At 41.7% G+C, this 23,030-nt stretch overlaps 1 long non-coding RNA gene across 6 annotated transcripts in view; it reads left to right on the top strand.

Moving 5' to 3' along the window:
• The window catches only part of LOC140633408 (uncharacterized), a 45,883-nt gene that overhangs the window by 9,503 nt on the left and 13,350 nt on the right, over nucleotides 1-23,030 (top strand). For 2 of the 6 annotated variants that reach the window (XR_012031018.1, XR_012031015.1), the window contains exons 3-7: nucleotides 519-589; nucleotides 2,448-2,601; nucleotides 3,370-3,488; nucleotides 7,152-7,257; nucleotides 13,175-15,025. This is a non-coding gene — a long non-coding RNA (uncharacterized lncRNA). Of the gene's footprint in view, nucleotides 1-28; nucleotides 402-518; nucleotides 590-2,447; nucleotides 2,602-3,369; nucleotides 3,489-7,151; nucleotides 7,258-13,174; nucleotides 15,026-15,726; nucleotides 15,871-23,030 lie in introns of those variants that run through there. The other 4 variants (XR_012031016.1, XR_012031019.1, XR_012031017.1 and 1 more) reach the window with 4 other exon arrangements.

Genomic DNA, 23,030 nt, shown 5'->3' with positions numbered 1-23,030 from the left:
TCCCAGAAGCTCCCAGCTCCAAGTACCATCACACTGGGGATTGGGTTCCAACAAATGAATTTTTTAGGGACTCAAATTTCAGTCCATAATAACTCTGCTTTTTAAAAGCGATTTGTAATCTGTATTTTCATTAAGACTATCGTATTTGAATTGTATGAAAGTCCTAAAAAGTATTCAGGAACAGATATGATGGGCTCTATTTTATGGACAATGTCACTTGAGCTTTGATCCACTTCTCTAAATTACTAAAGGGAAAGGTGGATCAGAGTGTCAGCCTCAATGCCCAGACTTTCTGTTTCTCCTTTCCTTCTGCACAGTTGGTGGGCTGCCATATTGTCGTGGTTAAGCATAAGGCCATAGGGTCTGGATCCCAATCACCCACTTACTTGCTACACTGAGAGGTGAACGTACAGAACCTCTCTGCACCTCAACCTCCTTATCCATAAAATACCGATAACTATTATACTTTTCTCCTGAAAAAATCATGGGAAATGAATAACCTAACACCTATTTCACAGATGCAGAAATTGAAGCCCAGAGATGTCAAGTAACTGGCCCAGGCCACAGAGCTCAGCAGTGGGAGAGCCAGGTTTGAAACAAAGTTAAACTCCAAAACCTATACTTCTTTTTTTCCCTAAATGAGGCTGTCAAAGTTTTGCTTTATTTTCCATTCTTTGGAAAGCATAATGAATTTGTTAATTGAGATAGACTCGGTGGGGCATAATCATAAAGCCACCTTCAAATCTAAGTTTGGGCCAATTCTTATTCTGTCCCAACAGGTGGCTTCTATAGCTTTCTGATCCTCCTCCTCCCCCTCCTCCTCCTCCTCCTCCTCCTCCTCGTCCTCCTCGTCCTCCTCCTTCTTCTTCTTCTTCTTCTTCTTCTTCTTCTTCTTCTTCTTCTTCTTCTTCTTCTTCTTCTTCTTTCTTCTTCTCCTTCTTTAAGCTTTCTTGCAGCATAATTGACAAAAAAATGGTAAAATAGTTAAAGTGTATATCATAATGACATACACTGTGAAAACTTTCCTCCCATTTAGTGAACATGTACTTCACCTGTTCAGTTTTTCCAATGAGAACATTTAAGTTTTATTCTTCTAGCAAATTTCAACTCTATGATACTGTGTTATCAACTATAGTCATTATGTCATGCATGGGATCCTCACACCCTACTCATCTCATAGATGAAAGTGTAAGACAGTGTAAGAAGTTTTACCAATGTTCCCCTCTATCCCACTTTTCAACTCTATACTTTTATGAGTTGGATTTTTTTTTTTTCAGGTTTCACCTATCAATGATACCATGTAGTATTTGTCTGTCTCTGTCTGGCTTATTTCGGTTTACATCATGCCCTCAAGATCCATCTGTATTGTTGCAAGTGGCCAGATTTCCTTTTTTCTCATGGCTAAATAATATTCTATTATAATGATAAAGATCTAGATAGAGAGATATATAAATCTGTATCTCTATTTCTATGTATCACATTGCCCTTATCTCTTCATCCACTGACAGACACTTAGATTGTTTCCATGTCTTGGTTATTGTGAATAATGCTGCCCTGAACATGAGAGGACAAATATCTCCTTGGGATACCATTTTCATTTTCTTTGAGTCTATACCCAAAACTGGGATTGCTGGGTCATATGGAAATTTTAATTTTTTGAGGAACCCCTATACTGTTTTCTGCAGGGGCTATACCAATTTACATTCCCATCTGGTCCATTTCAGTCATGAGAACTTTCCAGTTTCAGCAATTAAAATATCCAGCTCAGATGACCAACACATATTCAGAACTCTTACTCCACTGGGAACATCTCCTTCCCTCTGTGCTACTCAGAGGGAAACCGGATGGGGGAGCAGGCTGCAGCATCCCTTTACTTGGTTAGCCCCTCCTTCCCTGTCCTCACATTCATCCCTGGCCTAATCAACAAGCAGGAGAGGATTAGGAGGTGAAGTGGTTGATCCTGTCTTGACCCAGCATCCACACTCTGGCCTACAGCTCTCTCTCCTCAGCAGACTGTACCATGGGGGTCTTTTGTGAGTTGTGCAGAATACGGTTCAGCTGGTATTGGGTTCCACTCTTCCCTCTTCTTGGGCCTCTGCAAGGCACCTTTGTGCTACTTTCCCTGGGCACTTCTCTTGGACAGAGCCTACTGGCTCATGGGACTCCCAGGCTTCCTGATGCCACCTCCCTGCCTGGGCAAGTGCAGGGACCTCCTACTGTAGCTCTGCCTTTTCCTGTCCTTCACAGCCTTGAACACTGTCATCAGCTTTATATTCCATAGGCGGGCATCAGACACCCATATTCTCTGTACCTCTCAACTCCAGGGGACAAACAGCAGGTGTCCCTTTCAAGCCTCTCGCAAGTTATAAGAGGGAAGAGGCAACCCCCTGAAGAAATGCCAACAATTTTCTCCAAGGCTTACCTCCACTCTTCTATTGGACTGCCAGGTCCCCACACACTTTGGGAGATGGAGGATGAGCCAACCATCCCAAAACCACCTTGCAAGTCCTGCGTATGCAGACTGGATTCAACTTCACTTTGGAACAGAGGATACTTGACACCTTTTTTCCTGCGGCCCTGGAGGCCCAAGCCATGACTGAGGTGAAACGTCTCTTCCATTTGATCCATCCTGTACTCTGAGTACTTTTCTTCTGCGTCTGGCGCATCATAATTGATCAGTTAGTCTTTGCTTCTATTATTTCCCGAGATCTGCTGCTGTAACTTTGGACAAGTTGCCTAAGTTCCCTCCGCTTCAGTTTGTCAGGGTCCTGGTCAGGCGCCGGCAGGGGAAAGCCCTGCCCTAGCCCCAGAATGGGTGATGACGAAGCATTCCCCAGCTAGTGGCAAGCTTTCTGCCTCTCCTAGGGCCATGGCAGCCCTTTTCAGAGCAGACCTGGGGGTGCAGCCCCCTGAGGAACGTGCCCTAGGGAAAAGGTAATTTTGATACGCAAAAGAAAAGCAGGGATAACCATAAAGGACACTATGGAAGGGCATAAAAAAAGATGGTCAGCCTACCTTTGCTGGAGAGAGGACAGCCCCCCAGGGGCAGGAGACCAGAAGCAGATGCAAAGACAAGCCAGCAGAAGTCTATAGAAATCCCAGCCAGTGGGACACACAGTAACCATCAGCCAGCAGGTAGGCTTCAGTCTCTGTATCAGATCATTTCTACTCTAAGTGGAGAGAAGTAATACAGTTTACTTGGCAGCATCTTTGTTTGTTAAACAAGTTGGGATGAAAGCTGGAGCCTAGATTATTTATCCTCATCTGAAATGTATGAAAATAACTCTTAAAACATACATTTTGGCGTAGACAGGGAGGAGTCCTTAATGAAGCATTTACTTGTGTCTGATTTTTATTTGTTTTTACCAGGTTCATTTAATCTGATAGATGGTGTAAACCGCCAAGTAACGCCGCTGGAATCTCACAAAGATGAGTAATGCTGGGGCACCTGGGTGGCTCCGTAGGCGAAGCGTCTGCCTTTGGCTCAGGTCAGGATCTCAGAGTCCTGGGATCGAGCCCCACAAGGGGAGCCTGCTTCTCCCTCTGCCTCAGCTGCTCCCCCTGCTTGTGCTCTCTTTCTCTCTCAAATAAATAAATAAATAAAACCTTAAAAAAAAAAAAAAAACTGTGTAATGCTGAGGATGGTTCTTACCCTGAGACACAGCCTCTGTGTTGTGGTAGCCACAGGGGCTTGTCGGTGTCAGCTAGGGCTTCCATAACAAGACAGGGCTTACCAGCGCTTGAACAACAGACACTGATTCTCCAACAGGTCTGGAGGCTGGAAGTCTAAGATCAAGGTGCTGGCAGGGTTGATATCTGGTGAGATTTCTCCTCTTGGCTTGCAGAAGGCTACCTTCTCGCCGTCCGCCCACATGGCCTGCCTTTTCTGCGTGAGCTCACATTCCCTGTGTCTCTTCCTCTTACAAGAGCACCACCATCCTATTCAATCAGGACTCCACTCTTACAACCTCATTTAATCTTTATTACATCCTTGAAAAGTCCTGCCTCCAAAAACAGTCACATGCGGGCTTAGGGCTTCAGCATATGAATTTGAGGGGGGACCCGATTCAGTTTGTGACAGAGCTGTGCATAAATGTTCCTTTCCTTATACTGGGCCATTTGGGAAGACTGCACATCCTGCTTTCTTGGAATTCAGATGTGTCTCAGGGGTGAGAGAGTATGGCACCTGCTTTGTCACTCGCTTTGTTGAATGAGATGTGCGATGAGGTGACATGCAAACAGGGAAGAGGCTTAGATTTTAATCTAAGGCATGAACTACCACTTTGCCTTCCCCTTGAAACATCTGTTCTGGAGATGCTCCTGCTTCCAGGGAAGCCCAATGAGCGGAGCACCCATGCTAATCAGTGCTGTCCATATACGCAAGAAAGAAATTAAAAAAAATATATATATATATATTTAAGTTTGTTTTATCATTGAGATTTGGGGGTTACCTATTGTTTGTACATGACCTAGCCCATCCTGACTTATGCAAAGGTCAAGTATTCGTTTGCTGTGACATTTGAGACTTATAACACCCAACATGCATCTTTACATCTTCTCTTCCTAGGCTAGGTCATAAAACAGTGTACAATGGTACTTACTCTGGCAACTTATTTTTATTTTTTTGTTCTTTTCTGAGCATATATGGAGCTAATATCTATATTATATGTTATCTAACCTGGTAATTCTTAGACCAGCTTTTCTTCCAACCTACAAGCCAACCTTCCCAAATGACCTGGAATCCTCCCCATTAACACACTGCCAGTGCCTTCAATTCCACATGCTCAAAACCAAGCTTGTCCTGCCCTGAACTCCAGTACTTTCTCCTGCTCACCACTTTTATGATCACCCCAGCTGCTAACCTCAGAGATATTTTGTGTGTGCATCAGAGGTAGAGGAAATATATCTTTGAAATCTTTCTATTTTTACAAAAATCGTTTTTGGAAAATTTCAAACATTTACAGAAGTCGACAGAATTGCACAATGAACCTCCACGTACCCATCATCCAGCAACTAATAATCAGTTCACAGCCAATCTTATTTTTTGTTTTTATATCTACCCCACTCAGATTATTTTGAAGTTATAAATGCTTCAGTATGTATTTCTAAAAGATAGGGATTCTAAAAAAAAAACAGCCACAACACTTTATCACTGAAAAATAATTAACATAATATCATGTTTTGAGTCAGTGTTCCACTTCTGGTTGTCAATTATCTTGTAATTTTGTTTTTGTGGTTGACATCTACCTGAATCAAATAGAAATAAAATCCACACACCACAATCAGTTGATCTATTTCTTGTCAAAAATGCTCGATCTCTGATTCCTCCTCTGTCTTCCTTTTTCCTTACAATTCATTTGTTGAAGAACCCACTGTATTTGTCTGGTAGGTTTTCCCACAGTTAGAATTTTGTTGATTAGATTATCAGAAAAGTTTGTTTAGTGTATTCTATAGTCCCCCACATTTCCTATAAATAGATAGTTTGATAAAGAGGCATGATATGCATTATTTGGCAAAGCTGCTGCATAGGTGACGTATTATATTTCTAATAGGAGGCTCATGATAATATTAGCAGCCGTTGATGGTAATTGTCCAGGCCAGTGGTTTTCAATCTTGAGTATGCACCAGAATCACCTGGCAGGCTAATTAAACTACAGATTTTTGAGACTCCACCTTTGTTTCTGATTCAGTAGATCTGGGTTTGGCCCAATAACCTCCCAGGTGATACTGATGCTGGTGGTCCAGTGACCATACTCTGAGAACCACAGACCTAGAACTATTATTTTGTTAGTGGTTGAAAGGTAGTGATGTTCTAGTCTATCGTTTCTTCTTAATTCATTAATTGGAATACATGTATGCAAGGAAATGATCCAAATTGTTGAGTCTGTGTAAGGAAGGTGCTATAAATGTTTGATTCTTTCCCTTTGTTTACCAGTTTCCAAAGCAGGTTGGAAAATTTCCTCTGGAGGTAACCAGTGGCCTGCGTGTGTGGGTGGGTGTTTCACTCCATTGAAGTTATTATTTTATTGATCTTCAGGCTGCCTCATCTTTAGCCACAGGAACCTTGGAGACATTTTGAGTCTGCATTCTTCCTTGTCAAATACCTAGTGCTCAGTCTGGCAGCTACACCTTTGCATGTCGCCATCCCTGGCCCACCCTCCTCCCCACCGCAGCTCATTTTACACATGAGTATCTGTCCTGTGAACCTGTCTTGTGAAGTTCCAGTCATGTCATTACTTGCTCAAAAAATTCTCAGTGACTCACCAAATTAAATACAGACCTTGACATTGGCATTTGAGTCCTTCCTGGTATTGTATCTTTATTCTAGTTTTTCGTACTCCTGCCCTGAAATTGGAAGGCCCACCTCAGAGCCCTTGCTCATCCCGCTTCTCTGCCTTGGCTGTCCCCATTCTCTCTGCCAATACTTCGTTCATCCCAAATGCCACTCATCTCATGGATCTCTTCCTGATGTCTTCAGTTAGGAAGCTGAGCTCTTCTGTGGCATTTGCCTGCATCTGTACTTCTCTTGAAAGTATTTGCTTGTAGGCTTTGTATTTCGGTCACTAGCGGGCTTGTCTATTACTCTCTGTTGTAAAGATGGTCTCTTGATTATTTCATTCAACTTCATACTTATGTGGCACCTTGTTCTACAACTTCCAGGTACTAAATGCATATTTGTAGGATTATGTTGAATATGAAGTATTAGCTATGAACTCAACTGATATGTGTATATGTATATTTATAGCTTTGTAAATACTTATATTTACATATATCTTCTGCCTATGAATTCCAAAGCACTAAAAAATGTCCATTTTTTTCCTGCATCATCCAAAGCAGCAACATAATTCTGCAGAGAGACAATTTACAGGGATCCAGTAATCTCCCTTTCTCTGTTTCAATAAGTTAGGAGAACAAATAATTCTCTTCTTCCTCTACCCGTAACTTCCTCTTCTGTGAAATCCTTCATCTCACTCCAGTCCACAAAGATCTGAACCTCCGTCAGTAAATTCGGGTGGTCCAATTTATCTGATATAGTGTATACTGCTCTGTCTGGTTACATATCATTCAAATATGTCTGCGTGCTGACTGGTCCACCAGGCTAAATTTTGAAAGATGTTTTTTTTTTTTTTTTTTTGAAAATCGGCTTTCAGGAATAATAGATGAGAAAACTCACCTGCCTTTGTTGTGAGCAAATTGGAGAGAGGTTTCCCACACTTCATGGTGCTGTACCCTGAAAAGCCAGAAGGAAAAAATCAGGTGAATAATTTTTATGTCTGTTGCTATGACAACTAACCCAGCCACTTCTGCGAGGATATGGACAATTATGCCAAAGCAGGGATTCTCAGCCTGGAGTCCCCTCACCATGCTGCCAAGTAAACCTTCCAAATCTACCACCCCCCCAACCCTTGGCAACATGAGAAACAAAATCAAGTGTACCAGAATTCACATCCTGTTCTGGGGGAACACCTGTAAGAAATGCCTCACTTGATTAATGCTAGAAACCAGAATAGATTGCCTTGGTGCAATATTATGGCACCAACCATCTGGAGGGGCCATAGGATTCACAAGTCATGCCTGAGATCACGAGAGGCGAGCTGCTGATATTCACAAAGAAAATGACCACTGTCTTACGTTTTCACAATGCAAGTGCTTGAGGTGGCTTCCAACATTCCACTGTGGTTGCTGAAAGGGAGTTTCATTTCAGGTATTGAGTAAATGCAATTCTCCATTTTACTCTCAATACTCTGATAGGCTGGAGGCCTAAGAATACCTCTGTTTGGGATTCTAATTGTACTGTTATCTGAATTCTTAAAATGATTTTGGAAGCATTTGAGATTACTGGTAGGGTTCTCTTAAGAATCCATTTGGGGTTAAAATTTAGTCCCTCTGCTGCCCATTGGTCCTTCATGGGTTAAAAAAAAAAGCCACCATTTTTATTTTATGAATCTAAGCAAATCTCCTCCCTCCCCCTTAAATAAGAAAAATCCCATCTGCAGAAGGCCAAAAAAAGTCAAATATACAATCTGCAAAGAAATGACTTTCACTTGTATTTTGAAAACAATACCAAGTTTGAAAAGGAAAGGTAAAAAATTTTCTGGGAATGATTTCTGAGAGTGTGCACGTGTGTGTTTGTGTGTGTAGGGAAGGAGAGGACAGATTGGTTAACCACAGGGTGGTGTAGGAAGCAGGAATTTGGGATTGCTATTTTCTTCTGCCTTTTTTCCTGAGGTGCTAAATTTTAGCACAGCGCTCCTTGTTCCTTAATTAATGATTAAACAAATTCAATTCATGATTTAACTTAATTAAACAACTAATGAATTTGTGTATGCAGGAATCATTAATGTGGCGTCTGAGGCAGGGCCTCTAGGGCATGGTTAACTCAGTTCTTCACAGCTCAGTAAATAGTATCTAGAGCTGTACACATGTCTCTTTGCCTTATATGCCACACCCCTGCTATGGAGCTGATGCATTCTATTCGGGGTTAGAGACATGCATAGATGCTATATGCACACATTACCCTTTGCGTATGAGGATAATTTTTCTGGTACATCTGCTAAGAGATACATATTTCCAAATGTAATTCCACCAGTGGCAATCAGCTTAGTTATTTTTTAAAAGCTATTGAGACCTATTATAGAAGCACATTAGGAGGACAAAATGCAATCTTGTTATATTTTTAGATATTCTCATTTCTTTTTTAAAGCACAATGATATCTCGGAAACCCAACTTAAAGGCCACTCTGTGAAGTAGAAAATTTGAAAAGAAACAGTTTTCATGACTCTCAAGTGGAGTCCCTTACCTTGGGATGATAGGATGTGCTCTGTCTCCTGGGTAGAGGTAGCATTTTGGAATAAGGGTAAGAGAGAGAGAAGACAGCCATCACATATCAATGCTTCATAACTGTCTTGTGCTTTGGATACATTAGCTCATTTGGGATGTTTTCATCTTGATTTTCAAGGAGGGAAGCAGGGCCTGAAGACATGAGCTAACCTGTCCAAGGTCACCCAGCTAATACGCAGCGTAACTTCGGAAGCTTCGATGTCTGTCTGTGTCTGGGCTATATCATTCATCTAAGCATGTCTGGCACGCACCTAATTGATAGCTTGAGGTTCTAATGTACTTGACAACAGTTTGTTTTCTGAAGTAGGCAAACATTTCCCTTGGAATCTCATTGACACTATTAATTTGCTTAGCAAACCATTTTATCCTGAGTAGTGCCAAGGAAAATTTTAGTGATCCCCTGTCTTAATTGTCATTGACTTCAAACTGGGAAATCCTATTTAATGAGGTCACACTGTAGATGTACATAAAAGATATGAAGGCTTCCCACCTGGGTTACACATATAGTGCAGGCCCAGACTTAGAGCAAAACTCTGATGAGGAAAAGCAGAGAGCAACTGATAGTGTTGTCATGGGGAAAGCAAAACTTCGAGTTGTGCACTTGCCTTTTTAATTTGCAAAATACATTTAAACAACCAACACTGCATTAAGTTCTTCTCTGGATATCTTTATTTTGGAGATAGAGTTGTTTCAACTCATTACTTTTTTCATCCTGTGTAGACAAATGATAGGATCTCCTGGGAATGGCTCTTTCTGCTGACCCCAGCCTTTTTCCACAAGCACAGTGGCTCTGTGAGAGTGAATGGATTAAAATGAGCCTATTTCAACAAACTCCTGAGTCTATATTTATTGATCACTCCTGGACTTTTCAGAAGTGTGCCTTTTTCTTGAACAGGCTCATGGCACAAGCCACTTGAGATATGACACTAGTCAACAGCTTCTAAATTCACAAAACACAGAACCTAAGCAGTCCGGGTACCTGTAAGGTTGGTGGATGGCAGAAGAGGGATGGGTCATGTATGAGAAGCCTCAAAATGCCAACGTCCTTGCTCTGGGTAGGATCAGTAGGATTCCACTTAAGAGCCTGTTCAATCTCTAAGAGTAGAGGCTCCTAGGGTTTGAGCCTCTAGCAAGTCATGTGTTGGGTGAATTATATCTTGTTATGAGAAAGAAGGTCGGATCGGAATAGAAATAGACCACAGCTACTGCTCCTTCTAAACTCACTTTCCAAATTCCCTTGCTAAGGATGAGAGACAAACGTCAAGTGCTCTGAAGTAGCCCAATTCTGGATTAGGGTAAGAAAGAAATTCTCAGGAACATTGACTTGTCCTAGTTCTTCAACTTGGGAAATGTTTTGCTTCACATTCAAATGCATCATCTTCAGAGTTTGTTAGCATTCAACTATTTCTTTCTGAACACGTAGGGAGAAATTTCTCTCAGACCATAGGACCAGGGAAATCTGTATCTCTGAGTAGCAACTAGCTTGTTCTAATTTCACATATACCACAACTCTGGAATCTGGAGGTATTTCCCCTCTTGCTTTGTCTCCTAAGGAGTTTGGAACAGGGTTTCAGACTCATCATGCTTTGGTGAAAGCCCCTTCATTCTTGTTCTTTGTCACCCTTCTCCATTACACCAAATTTGTCTCTTTCATACCAACTCCATTTCTCCAGTCACTGTTCTGAAATTTTTAGGACATGTCAATATGATGACCAAAGAGCATTTTAATCTGCTCATCTTTTCATGTTGGGCACTGCATAATTCTAAGAAATGCCAGTCACCTAGACTATGTAACCACGGTGTGAATGGTATCCTCCAGAGTTGTGCAGTACATAACCTGTACAGCCATTCTTGGGCACCCCGGGAGAAGACAGTCTCCCCCAGAGGCTCTACACTGTTCTTAGATGGGGTATACCTACCTTTCACAGACTGGGATTCTTCAAGGACAATGGCCTCAAATAATTTGAACTATGACTTAGCAATACCCACTGATGCTTTTCTTCTGTGATTTCCTTTTGAAAATTAACGTAAACAACTGGGAGGAAATTCTAACTACAAAATGACACCATTGTATGTATTCTGAGAGAACCCACAACTTCGATAATTCTGTCTTCATTCATCCAGTTAAATTCTTGGAAGAAAGGGGGGCACCGCCTTTGCCGGGGTGACTTTTTAGTGTCAATCGCCTACTTCCCCACTTACTATGTTTGTCTCATGGAGATGCCAGGGGTCAAATGCCATTTCCACTTGGCTTCCCTTAAAGAGATTACCATGTCAGAAAATTCCTTCTGCGATTGCTGAACCCAACTTCTCCTACCTTTTCCTAAGCACAAGTTGGTGGGGAGGGGGACTCACTAGCCTCTTTGTCCATAACAAGGAGGAAAGATCTCTTCAAATTTCCTCGAGAAGTGCTATCTCCTGCTCCCTGGTTAGCAGGATGCATGTCATGTTCCCAGCACCAGACACGAATTGGTCCCAAGGTCACCTCTCTCGTGTAATCTTGGAGCTTCTTTTGAAATTTTCTTTGTTTAGTAAACTAAAATCACATCCCTATCATTCATACGCCCAGAAAGCATCTTAGAGTCCACAGTGAAACCATCTGCTTTTATGATTCTTTCTTGCCCATACTAAACTGGTAATCCAAACCCAAATACAAGAGGATGAAACACACAGGGACAAGTGGTAATTTAGCGGCAAAATGTTGATGTGACACAGGGGCCCGAGGTGAGCAGATTGAAGTATCAGGATTCAAAAGTAGATATGCATCTGGCTCACACCTTGCAGAGGGTAGCTCTGACAATTTCACGTCGAGGCAGAAAATGTGATGATTTTAGCAGTGGTTTCCTCCTCAATCTGCATAGGTTTGGGGGTTGAAGCATAAAGGTAAACAGACTTCACTCAAGTAAAGGACCATCTAGTTTCGGAGAATATAGAAATCCTAGCAGCCAAGTGCCAAGACCGTTGGGATGGTGAAGGTGGCATTGGGCTGCAGCTCAGGGTCTGTGATCCCATTTTCTCCCAGTACAGCCAAGACCCCTGCCTCAGTAGATGGGCTGAAATGAGGGAAAGTATGTGACATCAGTACATGGGACTTCCAGGCAGGAGGACATCCTTGGGTGATGTGTGCTTCTACACTACTCTGGGGGTCTCGAGCAGCATCTGGGGATAAGGTGCCCCCAGGGAGTAAAGTTACCCAGAGAGAACTGCTACCAATGAGTGGATATGGAAGCAAGGCATGAAAACAGTATCCATGTTTTCTTTGTAATTGACTCAAACATAAATGCATACCACACCGTGGGGTGTTATTACCTTTTTCCATTTCCCCTTCATTCAGAAACTGGATGAAAAGATTTTTCAAAAGAAGAGAAAAGGAAAGAAAAGAAAAAGGGAAATCCTTTGCAGGATGTGGTGAAGAACGATTTCTGTTCTGGTCTGGTTCTCTGGTACTTTTGTGTTGAGCAAGGTCTACTGATCCTCGGTGGCTGCCAATGCTATTCTTGGCCTTTCCTGTCTGGGCTTGGGTACCGTGTGCTAATATCAGAGCTTCTACTCTCAGCCTATGCTCAAAGTGAACATCAGATATGGTCTGATCAATTGTATTTTTAAGGAGGTTTGTCTCTTCCAATATATTCTGCAAAACGGCACCTGCTGCTAAGTCCTCCTTCCAGGGAAAGCCTTGCTCGGTGTCTCCAGGTGCTGTGACTCTACAATCTCATGTGCCGCTCAGTATGGTTGGTGTCCTGAATCTGCTGTGTGAGGAGAACAGGCACTGCCCTTGCGTGTGAATTGGTGTGCTGAGAGCTTGCTTGGATTCTTATTTACGTGTCACCACAACAGAATGGCACAGGCCCGCTATTACCCATGTCACAGAGGCTCTGTGAGATACAGGGAGGAAACTGACAGGCACAAGTCAGAGCTGAGGCTTGGGCCCAAGGGACTGAGGGCAGCTCCTGCCTTCCTCTTCATTACATTCTCTTAATCTTTGTACTGCACACTAGATCTTTATGGCAGACCACTGATTTCCTTTAGAAAGTTTAAATTGCACACAGATCCTCCATTTGGATCTGAACACGGTTGCTGGGATCTTCCTGGGGGACTCTCAAGACTTCTGCTGGTTAAACTCTTCCTACAGCTGATGATGTGGTTGCCACCCGCCACCCAGTACAGTGCCTGGCACCAGAAAGAACCCCAAATAAATCCTCATCCTTTCCCTCTTTGCTCTCTTTTTGCCAGGGGGGAGAGTGTTGCGTTGGGCATGATGCCTACCCAAGCACCTTAATTTGTTTGTTCCAAGGCTTTTGACTCATTTGAGTGTCTGATTGATATTCATAGAAATGATGATGACGATGATACCGCCAGTAGCCTTGACCATGATGCATCATTTCCACATTGCCCTGTGAGAGATGAGACTGTCATCCGAGGTGCATGCCAGGACTACATGGATGAAGACACTGCGTGGCTCTCGTCGCTCGGGAGTGCCACAGCCCAGCTCAGCGAGATGACAATGAGACATCTGTGAACTTATAAATATCAAAGTTGATGCGTAACATGAGGGCCTCAGAAGCTCTGCTTCATACTCAGGTCAGAGGGCAACATCCAGCCGTTAGGCTGGGCAACAGTGAGCTCACAGAAGACTGTGTATTCTCGGTAGGGCTGAGAGCACACATCTTTCCCCCCCACCATCGTGTTTGTGAACACACTCAGAGACAACGATGTCTTTCTCTGGCTGAGCTCAACTCAGAATGAGCAACCCAACCTGAAAAGACACCTACATTTTTTAAACTCTCTTTCGAATCCACCTGACTCTTGAGTTTCAGGAAATCAATGCTGACGGAGAAAATCTGCATCCACGTTGTGTGATAAAACTATGAAGCTGGAGGAGCTAGTTTATAATTCTGAACTCATCCCATCCTGGTGTGAGCTCCTTCCATGATCTGCACTCATTTTATTGAAGGGAGAGTAAGTTCAGAGGTCGTCAGCACCAGAAACTAGAGCAGTAACAGCAGCAACCAGACAAGGCAGCCTTCCTTTGACAGCAGAACTCGAGGGACTTGCTCAAATCCAGGGAGGCACAGGTGGTAAGTTCTGAATCCAGCTGTTCCCAACATGGCCAGCAGGTTTGCAGAAACAAGGTGTTTGGAAACAACTCGAAATTTCTTATTTAACCTCAGAAGATAGTTAGACGTGATTCTCTTCTACATGATAGTCTAGTATAAAATTAAAACCACCTATTTTAAAGTGAACAGAAAAATCCATATGTCGGTAGTACATTATAATGGATATCTACGGTGGTTTATATTAATAGACTACACCACAAAGAACCATGCTGAAGTCAGAGATCTATGCCACATAATAATAATGATGTTCCCATAGTATTCACTCAGTATTTCAATATATTGCAGAGAACACATTTTTTTTTCCCTAAAATATAGCTCTGGAGTTCTCTGACTGCTTCGAAGCCTAGTTTATAAATACCAGATCTTGGTGATGCAGTTTCTTTTCTAAGGACCTAACAAGACGTGCTCACCTACACACTGATTTCTATCAGTAGAAGAAAAGGAAGCATAAATGAATCACATGCAAAGAGAAATATTCAATGGTGCTTTAAATGGAGTGCAGCTTAATTAATTCAGGACAGTGAAGCCAACTATATTTTGAAAAATTAAGAGGTAGCAGAGCAAATGTTTATGTTTTTTCTTCTCTTCCTCTGATGTAATTTCAACCAAAAGCTTGAGAACAAGTGCTGGCTAGAGGGACAGAGCAAAGGTGGCTGGGAGAAGTTGTTCCCTAACCCTCCCCACCCCCATTCCTGCAGAGACTCTCCTTGGCATTTGATTATGTGAAATGCTCTGGGATAGCGCCCTTGTTGGGCTTGCCATTAGCCTCTGAGAGATGGCACAGATATCCCTTGTTTATTTTATTTTAGAAAAATGAGGCTTCTGCTGACCCATGAGATCTTAGGATGAAAAATAAAAGCACATCCTTGGCTTGAGTTCCATGAGTAATAATTCCAGTGGGCATGTGCTGCTCATTGGCATTTTTCTGTTGGTTTAGTCTTTTTATTTTAATGAAGAATGAAGGTTGTTTTTGTGTGTGTGTGTGTATGTATGTGTGTGTTTTAACTAGGACAAGAGTTCTGACTTTTACAGAAACTTCCCAGCCTCTTCTTCTCTTCTCTTCTCTTCTCTTCTCTTCTCTTCTCTTCTCTTCTCTTCTCTTCTCTTCTCTTCTCTTCTCTTCTCTTCTCTTCTCTTCTCTTCTCTTCTTTCTCTTCTCTTCTCTCTCTTCTCTTCTCTTCTCTTCTCTTCTCTTCTCTTCTCTTCTCTTCTCTCTCTTCTCTTCTCTTCTCTTCTCTTCTCTTCTCTTCTCTCTCTTCTTTCTCTTCTCTTTTCTTTCTTTTTTTTCTTTTTTCTTTTTTTTTAGGAGGGACACACAGGAGAAATGGTTAGGAAACTTTGGTGCCTGCTTTTCATAACCCTTTCCATTTTACAACAGTGCAGAGATGAAATGGGATGGTGATGCAGCCTGTGGCTTGGGAGTCAGACAGACAAAGGTAACAGCATGGCTCAGATCCTCTTAGCTCTGCGACCTTGGTCTGAGAGGCTGATATTAGCACTCATCCCACAAGACTGGCAGCAAATGCAAAGGTAGAAAGGTCAATGATGCATTTTTCAGTGTAGAGAATTTGATTGTATGCAAAAACAAAATCTGGCCAGTCTCTTCTTTTACAGTATTTAGGGTTTCTATTTAATCATATCTCATTGCATTGGCTAAGATTTGTGGCATAATGCTGATAGCGACCATTCTAGCAAGCAGATATTTCACCTTTCCAAATTTCAATAAGAATATGTAATGCATTTCTAATATTTTCCTCTCATTCCTAGCTTGCTGAGCATTTTCATCACGAACAGGCACTGAATTTTATCAAATGCTTTTCAGCACAGCTTGAAAGGAATTTTCTCTCTTAATTCATTATTTTGAGTCAACTATGATGTTACTATTGCATGGTGCTTGAATCCTAGAATAAACCCAACTTGGTCACAAAGAAGGATGACTTGGTTATTTTAACATTCTCTTTAATTCAATCAGTTAATAGATTATTTAGGTTTTTAGCTTCTGCGTTCAAATAAGAGGTCCATTAAGTGTACCAAAGACAGGTCAGCTAGCAGCACATCAGTGGCAACAATTGGTGATGGCCATACAAAAGATTACCAATCCCAAGATGAAATATCCAAAGGTTAAATGAATTTCTCATGCTCACAAGATGTGGATTCGATGTACTGCTGTCTGGAATCACCAGGGGGAACTCTGGGCATCCTTTGAATAAATCTTCATGGTACTTTCTGAATGTGTTGCTGCATGTCAGCTTCAGAGAAGATCCAGAACAATTCAGGAGTGAAGGAATCAGGCAGACAAAAAGTTGTTTCAGCCTGGAAATTAAAAAAGAAATGAGTCAGAGTATCATTTTAAAAAAGGCTGTAGACAGACATGGACCACATGAACTTAAGTCTAGATATTAGAATGCGGTGGGGTGGGGGCAGGTATGCTGGACTTGCATTTAGAAGAATGAGATTAGATCCAGGCCTTTCACTTACTATAGGGAATTCCTTAAACTGGACTTCCACGAGTGGGCTCTGGGGGAGACTACCATTCCAGAAGTCATATGTAAAGTTTATGTATCTCACATTTTCCTGGGGTCAGATTCTATAGCTTTCATTAAAAAGCCAAGTATCACTGATTTACTCATGTTTGGACTTGGGTGTATGACCTTAGTTCTTTGAGCGTCTGGCTGCCTTCTCTATAAAGTGGGGATGGTAAGTGCTAAAGATTTCAAAGACTAGATGTGGACTCAAATTATCAAAAGTCAAACGTCCCCTGGAACTTTCCAGTGCTGCTTGGTCAATAATTTGTTTTTCCCCTGTCCGTCTAGCTGGTCTTCTGGGGGAGAGACCTATAGTGCTGATTTTCAGGTGTTAGCACTTGGGGGAGCTGCTCTGCCCCCTGCCTGGTGCAGGGCTCAGTGAGTAATGTTTACCCTGTTGATCCGGCGAGGCCACTGTGAGGCTCAGTGGGAATTGTTTACACCCCGATGTTTCTAGCAGCAATGTCCACAATAGCCAAACTGTGGAAGGAGTCTCGGTGTCCATTGAAAGATGAATGGATAAAGATGTGGTTTATGTATACAATGGAATATTACTCAGCCATTAGAAATGACAAATACCCACCATTTGCTTCAACGTGGATGGAACTGGAGGGTACTATGCTGAGTGAAATAAGTCAATCGGAGAAGGACAAACATTATATGGTCTCATTCATTTGGGGAATATAAATAATAGTGAATGGGAATAGAAGGGAAGGGAGAAGAAATGAGTGGGAAATATCAGAAAGGGAGACAGAACATGAGAGACTCCTAACTCTGGGAAATGAACTAGGGGTGGTGGAAGGGGAGGAGGGCGGGGGCTGGGGGTGAATGGGTGACGGGCACTGAGGGAGGCACTTGACGGGCTGAGCACTGAGTGTTATCCCGTATGTTGGCAAATTGAACACCAATAAAAAATAAATTTATTATTAAAAAAAAAGTCAAACGTAAAAAAACAAAACAAAAAAAAAAGTCAAACGTAAGTGTATACGTACTGAAGGAGTTGTTTTGAGAATAAATAAATACGGTGGGTGATAAAATCTTATGAACCGTTTACCTTAAAAGCAGGCTTATGAGAACATCCAACAAATATTTGGATAAATTGAGGCAGCCAATTGCATAAAAGTAGGTTTCTGTCATCAAATGTATACGTGCCTACATATTCTCTCCCCACCCCAACCCCCCAGCAAGGTCCCACTATTATCACCGCAAAAGAAACTGTGCTGACCTGAATTAAACTTATCCACCAAGCATAGTGTTAAGCTAAAGCAAACATTTCAGCAAGGCTTCCTGATTTGTTAATAGCAGAATAAACACATGGCCTTCCTTTAACAGAGCACATAAAGAGGCTACTGGAATTGTAGCAAGTAGAGCCAGGGGAAATAAAGAGAATTTAAATGGCAGTTCCCCTCACTCTGGCTTTCATATTCCTCATCATCTTTTTTCTTTTGATCCACCTGGATTGGTTGCTTGAGGCTCTTTTAACTCAGAACTCCCCACATTTTGAAGGGTGAGCTTTGTTTCTTTTCTAATTTGGGGGTTTCCTATTGAAGTACATGAGGGGTAGAGCCTTCCAGCCTGTGACTTGGGATATAAAATAAGATGGTCTTCGTGAGCATAACATATTTCCCAACTGAAGTGCAAAATCCTGAACAATCAAAGGGAACCAGGGTGGTGGTAACAATGCCCTCTACTTTAACAATCTTCCTTTGCAATTCTCCACCTGAAATTTCCATTTTATGAAATGGTTTCAATTCAACTCCCCAAACAAAATTTATCATAGATGTGTCAAAGCGGAATCATTTAGGACTACTAGGGGCCAAAGTTTTCTTTTCTGTGATTGTATGGCTGAACAATGGTGAAGTGGATACCATGAAAACTCTTAAGTGCAGCTAACATTGAGTCTTCAAGCGGAGGAAATCTCTTATACTATGAGATAAGTAACTTACAGACTCAAAAAGAATATGCTGATGAGATTTCAAGCCAAAGGAAAACATTTTATTAAAAGGTGGGGGTGTATAAACTACAAATGTAATTAATATTGTATTACTTTAAGGAGAAAGGACTTAGAAATTTTCCAAAAGAGAGAAGTCTGTGATCTTTGTGTGTTTGAGTTACGAGTGTGTACGCGTATGTGTGTATGTATGGAGAGAGAGAGAGACTTGTAACATTCATGTCTGTTAAATGCTTTCTGTGTGTCCTGCATTAGCCGGAGGGTTTTATATATGCATGCACTTTGATCAATCCTTCATTATTGTACTAATTTATAGAAAAGGAGACTGAGACTCAAAAGAGAGATTTCATTGTCCAGTTTCCCAACTGTAGGACCAACATTTGAAAGTCAAGGTAGTTTGACTCCAAACATTACATTTTGAGGTGTATTTGTAGGCAAATATTTGGAGTACAAAGTCAGAGACCCAGATAAAGGTTTGTGTGACCCACCAGAACTTTTAGATTATTAAACCATAGACAAAGATGAATCCTGGTCTGCTTTCTTGAAATTGAACTCTTTGTCTTCAGGGAACCGAGTTCCTATCCTTTCTTGCTCTTGTTTCCAGATGAGTGGATAAGTCAGCAGTCTGCCCTGTAGTGAAGTTATAAAAAAATATAGAGCCAGACCCGAGGCAAGAATGGCTAAAAAAATCACCCTATCCGTTGGAGTGTCCCCTCATTCAGAAACATTTATGCCTGCATGACAAGAAGCCATCCGCATGCTGATGGTCATGCCTGTGGGGCATTCAAGTACAAGAAACCCGTGCTGTTGGACCCCATTTTAAAATAAGATTTGTGTTATATCTAAGAAAATTTTGTTTGGAAAATATGTACATTAAAGTGTAACTTAATTTGTAGCTAAGTGAGAGTACAGACAAATCTTTTTTTTCTGTTAGTTTATATTTTTCTATTCTAAAATTTAGGTAACACATGTACAAAAGGTGGCAGTTTTAAAAACCAATTGAACAAGCAAATATTAAGTGTCTAGTATGGGCCAGATATTTTGCTAGGAAATTCAAGATGCAGGGATAAGCTTGTTTAGGGACCAGACCCCATTGGTCTTATTTACCTCTGATGACCTACTGTCCTGGATTGACACAGAGTAGGGCCCCATAGATATTTGTTTAATAAATAAATGGAGAGAGACTGATCAACAACTGAGACATTAATATTTTAATTATTTCTATATATTCTATATAGGTTAGGAATTAGAACTAGAAGCCAGGAAGGGAAAATTCACTGGTGGGTGGGTCGAGTCGAGTGTTGTGAACTGGAGACTCCATCCAGGATTTGATGCCTGAACTGAGTCTTACAGAAAGAAGTGAGTAGGGTAGGCAGGTGTGATGCCCAAACGGTGAGGAAGAAAGAGGGAGGAAGGCTCTCATAGACAAAGGAAGCTGCATAAAAAGAGCAATGTGCTGGCCAGTTCAGAGTTGTTAGAAATAGCAAAAGGAGGAGAGAGAGAGAGAGAGAGAGAGAGAGAACTTTGCAGGGAAATGAACCTTCTAGAACAGCAGGAAAAGTCAACATTGACTTTCTGCAGATGAAAAGACCAAGGATTCCATGCAAAACAAATTAAGACCCTGAAATAAAATGTCACGACGGAGCAGAACATGACAGAATCAATACACACAAGAAAATACACGAAGAAAGGAGTTATGGACCAAATCAAAAGAAAAAGTATTCCTGCAGAGTCTCTAATTACATGCTATTTCCATTTGCATTAAAATGGCACAAATCTTTCTTTTTTGGGTGGTGGGAGTCTTGAGTGGTTTTAATGGACTTTTGCCTTATCTTTTTTCCCCTGAAATAATAATGTGCATTATCATTATGTCTTTAATAAGAACATACTTAAAAAGGACGTATCAGAGACTCATCAATGGGTTATAGAACTATACGAATACTTAGTAAAATGTTTTAAAAATGTCAGCCTAGGAATTCAATTCATTTCTTAATAAACACTATCAACGACTGTCTAAAGCAGTATTTTTATTTTAATTTTTTTTTAATTTTTTAAATTTATTTATGATAGTCAGAGAGAGAGAGAGAGAGAGGCAGAGACACAGGCAGAGGGAGAAGCAAGCTCCATGCACCGGGAGCCCGACGTGGGATTCGATCCCAGGTCTCCAGGATCACGCCCTGGGCCAAAGGCAGGCGCCAAACCGCTGCGCCACCCAGGGATCCCTAAAGCAGTATTTTTAAAAGATGAGAGAAAGAAAGAAAGAAGAAAGAAGAAAGAAAGAAAAAAAGAAAAGAAAGAGAGAAAGAAAGAGAGAAAGAAAGAGAAAGAAAGAAAGAAAGAAAGAAAGAAAGAAAGAAAGAAAGAAAGAAAGGAAGGAAGGAAGGAAGAAAAAAAAGACGAACCAAAAGGAAGAAAGGAGGGAAAAAGGGAGGGAGGGAGGAAAAAATGGGGGCAGTAATAAATTTCTCCAGATCTTGCTATGTATGGACAGTAGACTGACCCATGGGCAAGAGCAAGTTTCACTACTCCTTCAAGAACCTTGTCTCAATAAGCATTACTTATGTCTTAGTATTCTATCCATTATTGCCCTCATTGAGAAATAACCAAAAATTGTGCATAAAAATGAATCAGAAATAACCAAAAATTGTGCATTAAAATGAGCCAGAAGAGGTATAAGGGATTGTCTAATGCCATACCTAAACAAGGAAGGAGCCCAAGGTCATGGAGAATGGTCATCCATTATGGTCCCAGAAATAACACGGAAATGGAGAGTGAGTACTCTTGAAACCCACTACGAATACGGGGGACGATGTTCCTAAGTGGGAACATTTTCTTCCCTTGAAGGACTTTACATACAGACTTCCAGAGAATCTGTGCTGTCTCCTCCCCTTTTGATTAAAAAAATAACACATTTTAAAAAGTGCTCAAAACTATCGTAATTTCATCTTAAACACTTCTCCAGTTTCTAACTTCATGTCCTTTTAATCTCAATTACTTTAATCCATAACCACACATAGCATAAGCAGTGACAGAGCCTCTTCCACAACTTCACATATATAGACCTTTTGGCAAATGCAGAGCATGTCATTTTCTGGATGAGTAACAGGCGCAAGGTGCGCAGCGATGGACGATTTTATGCTGCTGCTCCTTGTTTAATCAAATCAAGGCAGATATGGTTGATTACATGGACCAAAAAGCTACTGAATAAACACGTTTGTTCAGGAGTAACTAAGCATTAGATAATATTATGTAATATGGAAGTAAGTAACTGCCTGGCTTAATGTTATGGTTTCCATGGCAACTACCTCAGTGAAGGGTAAAGGAGTTCAGAAATATTGGTTTCTTTCGGCACAGAAATGGAGTATCTCCATGCTCAGGAAGGGGGTTTTGGTGTCTTCAAAGCAGTAGTGCACTCGTTAGAGAATGATTTTAGTTATTAATAAGTAAAAATTTGGGGATTCTAGTCTTAGAGAGAACGCAGGTTGGCACTGCATGTCCTGAGTTCTTAGGGAGAGGAAGGATGCTCGGGTTGGCAGAGGGAGGGAGCCACATGAATTTTACATGTGATGGGGTGGGTTCCACACATAGCTGCCCTCCCATGCAGGCTCTACGAGCCATGGATTTTTTTCCTTCTTTTTCCCAAAACAAAGACAGTGATGGTGATAAGGAGAGGGGAAATCCCGGCCAGATGATGCACACTGCAGAGGGAGGTTCCTGCGGAAAGCACAGAAAGATTAATCACTGGAGGGAAGGTGGAGAGGAGGCTTGGGTTTTGTATTCAGCTGGGCTCTGCAGGCAGCAGCAGCGCAGTACAGCAAGGAGGGGCCCGGCGAGCATCAGAGCCCCCTCCAGCCTTGTTCCAGCATCATTTCGTTCAAATTCATCCCCCTGGGTCAGATGAGGAAGAAAGTTAAATACACAAATTCTTCCGAATTACGAGTTATACCTCCATAAGACTTAGAGAAATCCAATTATGTTTTATTCTGTGGTTGAAGGGGAAATTCAATTCCATGGTCAGAATGAAGGGCTGGGAGCTCATTCACCTGCATGTTTCTCGCTGCTCCTCCTAATGGCTCAGATGTGGTTCCCCCCACCCTCCCCCAAAGGCTGGCTTTTTAATTACAGGAGCTTCAGAGGTTCCTGAATATGTTCATTAACCATGGATCTCAACTTTTTAATTCATCTTCAGGGGTTCTTTGCTACCCCTTCTGAGCAGGTTAGTAGAGAGAAGACTAGGTGTCCAAGGTGTGCTTAGAGGACACATAAATGGGGTTTCCCCTGGGATTTGTTCTGCATCTAGTGCCAAACTTAGTGTCAAGGGTCCCACCTGTACTGTCATTCTCAAGGGCGCACATCCTCTTCCTCCTTTTATCCTAACAGGTAGCCTCTAGGAGGGCCTTTACCAGATTCCACATGATCACACATTTATGAGGCTACCTTTGTGGAAAAAGGGAAGAGGCAATCTCTATGCCTCTGCCCTAAAATTTGGTGTGCGCTAAAAGAAGCAAGCTCTTATAGTTGTCCCTCTCCCTTGAGTTCAGGTGAATTGGATAATTCAAGCAAATACAAACAGCAATTTTGTTCCAACAGGGTTG

Source organism: Canis lupus, chromosome 5 (assembly GCF_048164855.1).
Source record: "Canis lupus baileyi chromosome 5, mCanLup2.hap1, whole genome shotgun sequence".
NCBI lineage: Eukaryota > Metazoa > Chordata > Mammalia > Carnivora > Canidae > Canis > Canis lupus.
The sequence above is the reverse complement of the archived record's forward strand: the minus strand, read 5'-3'. Positions and strand labels throughout refer to the sequence as shown.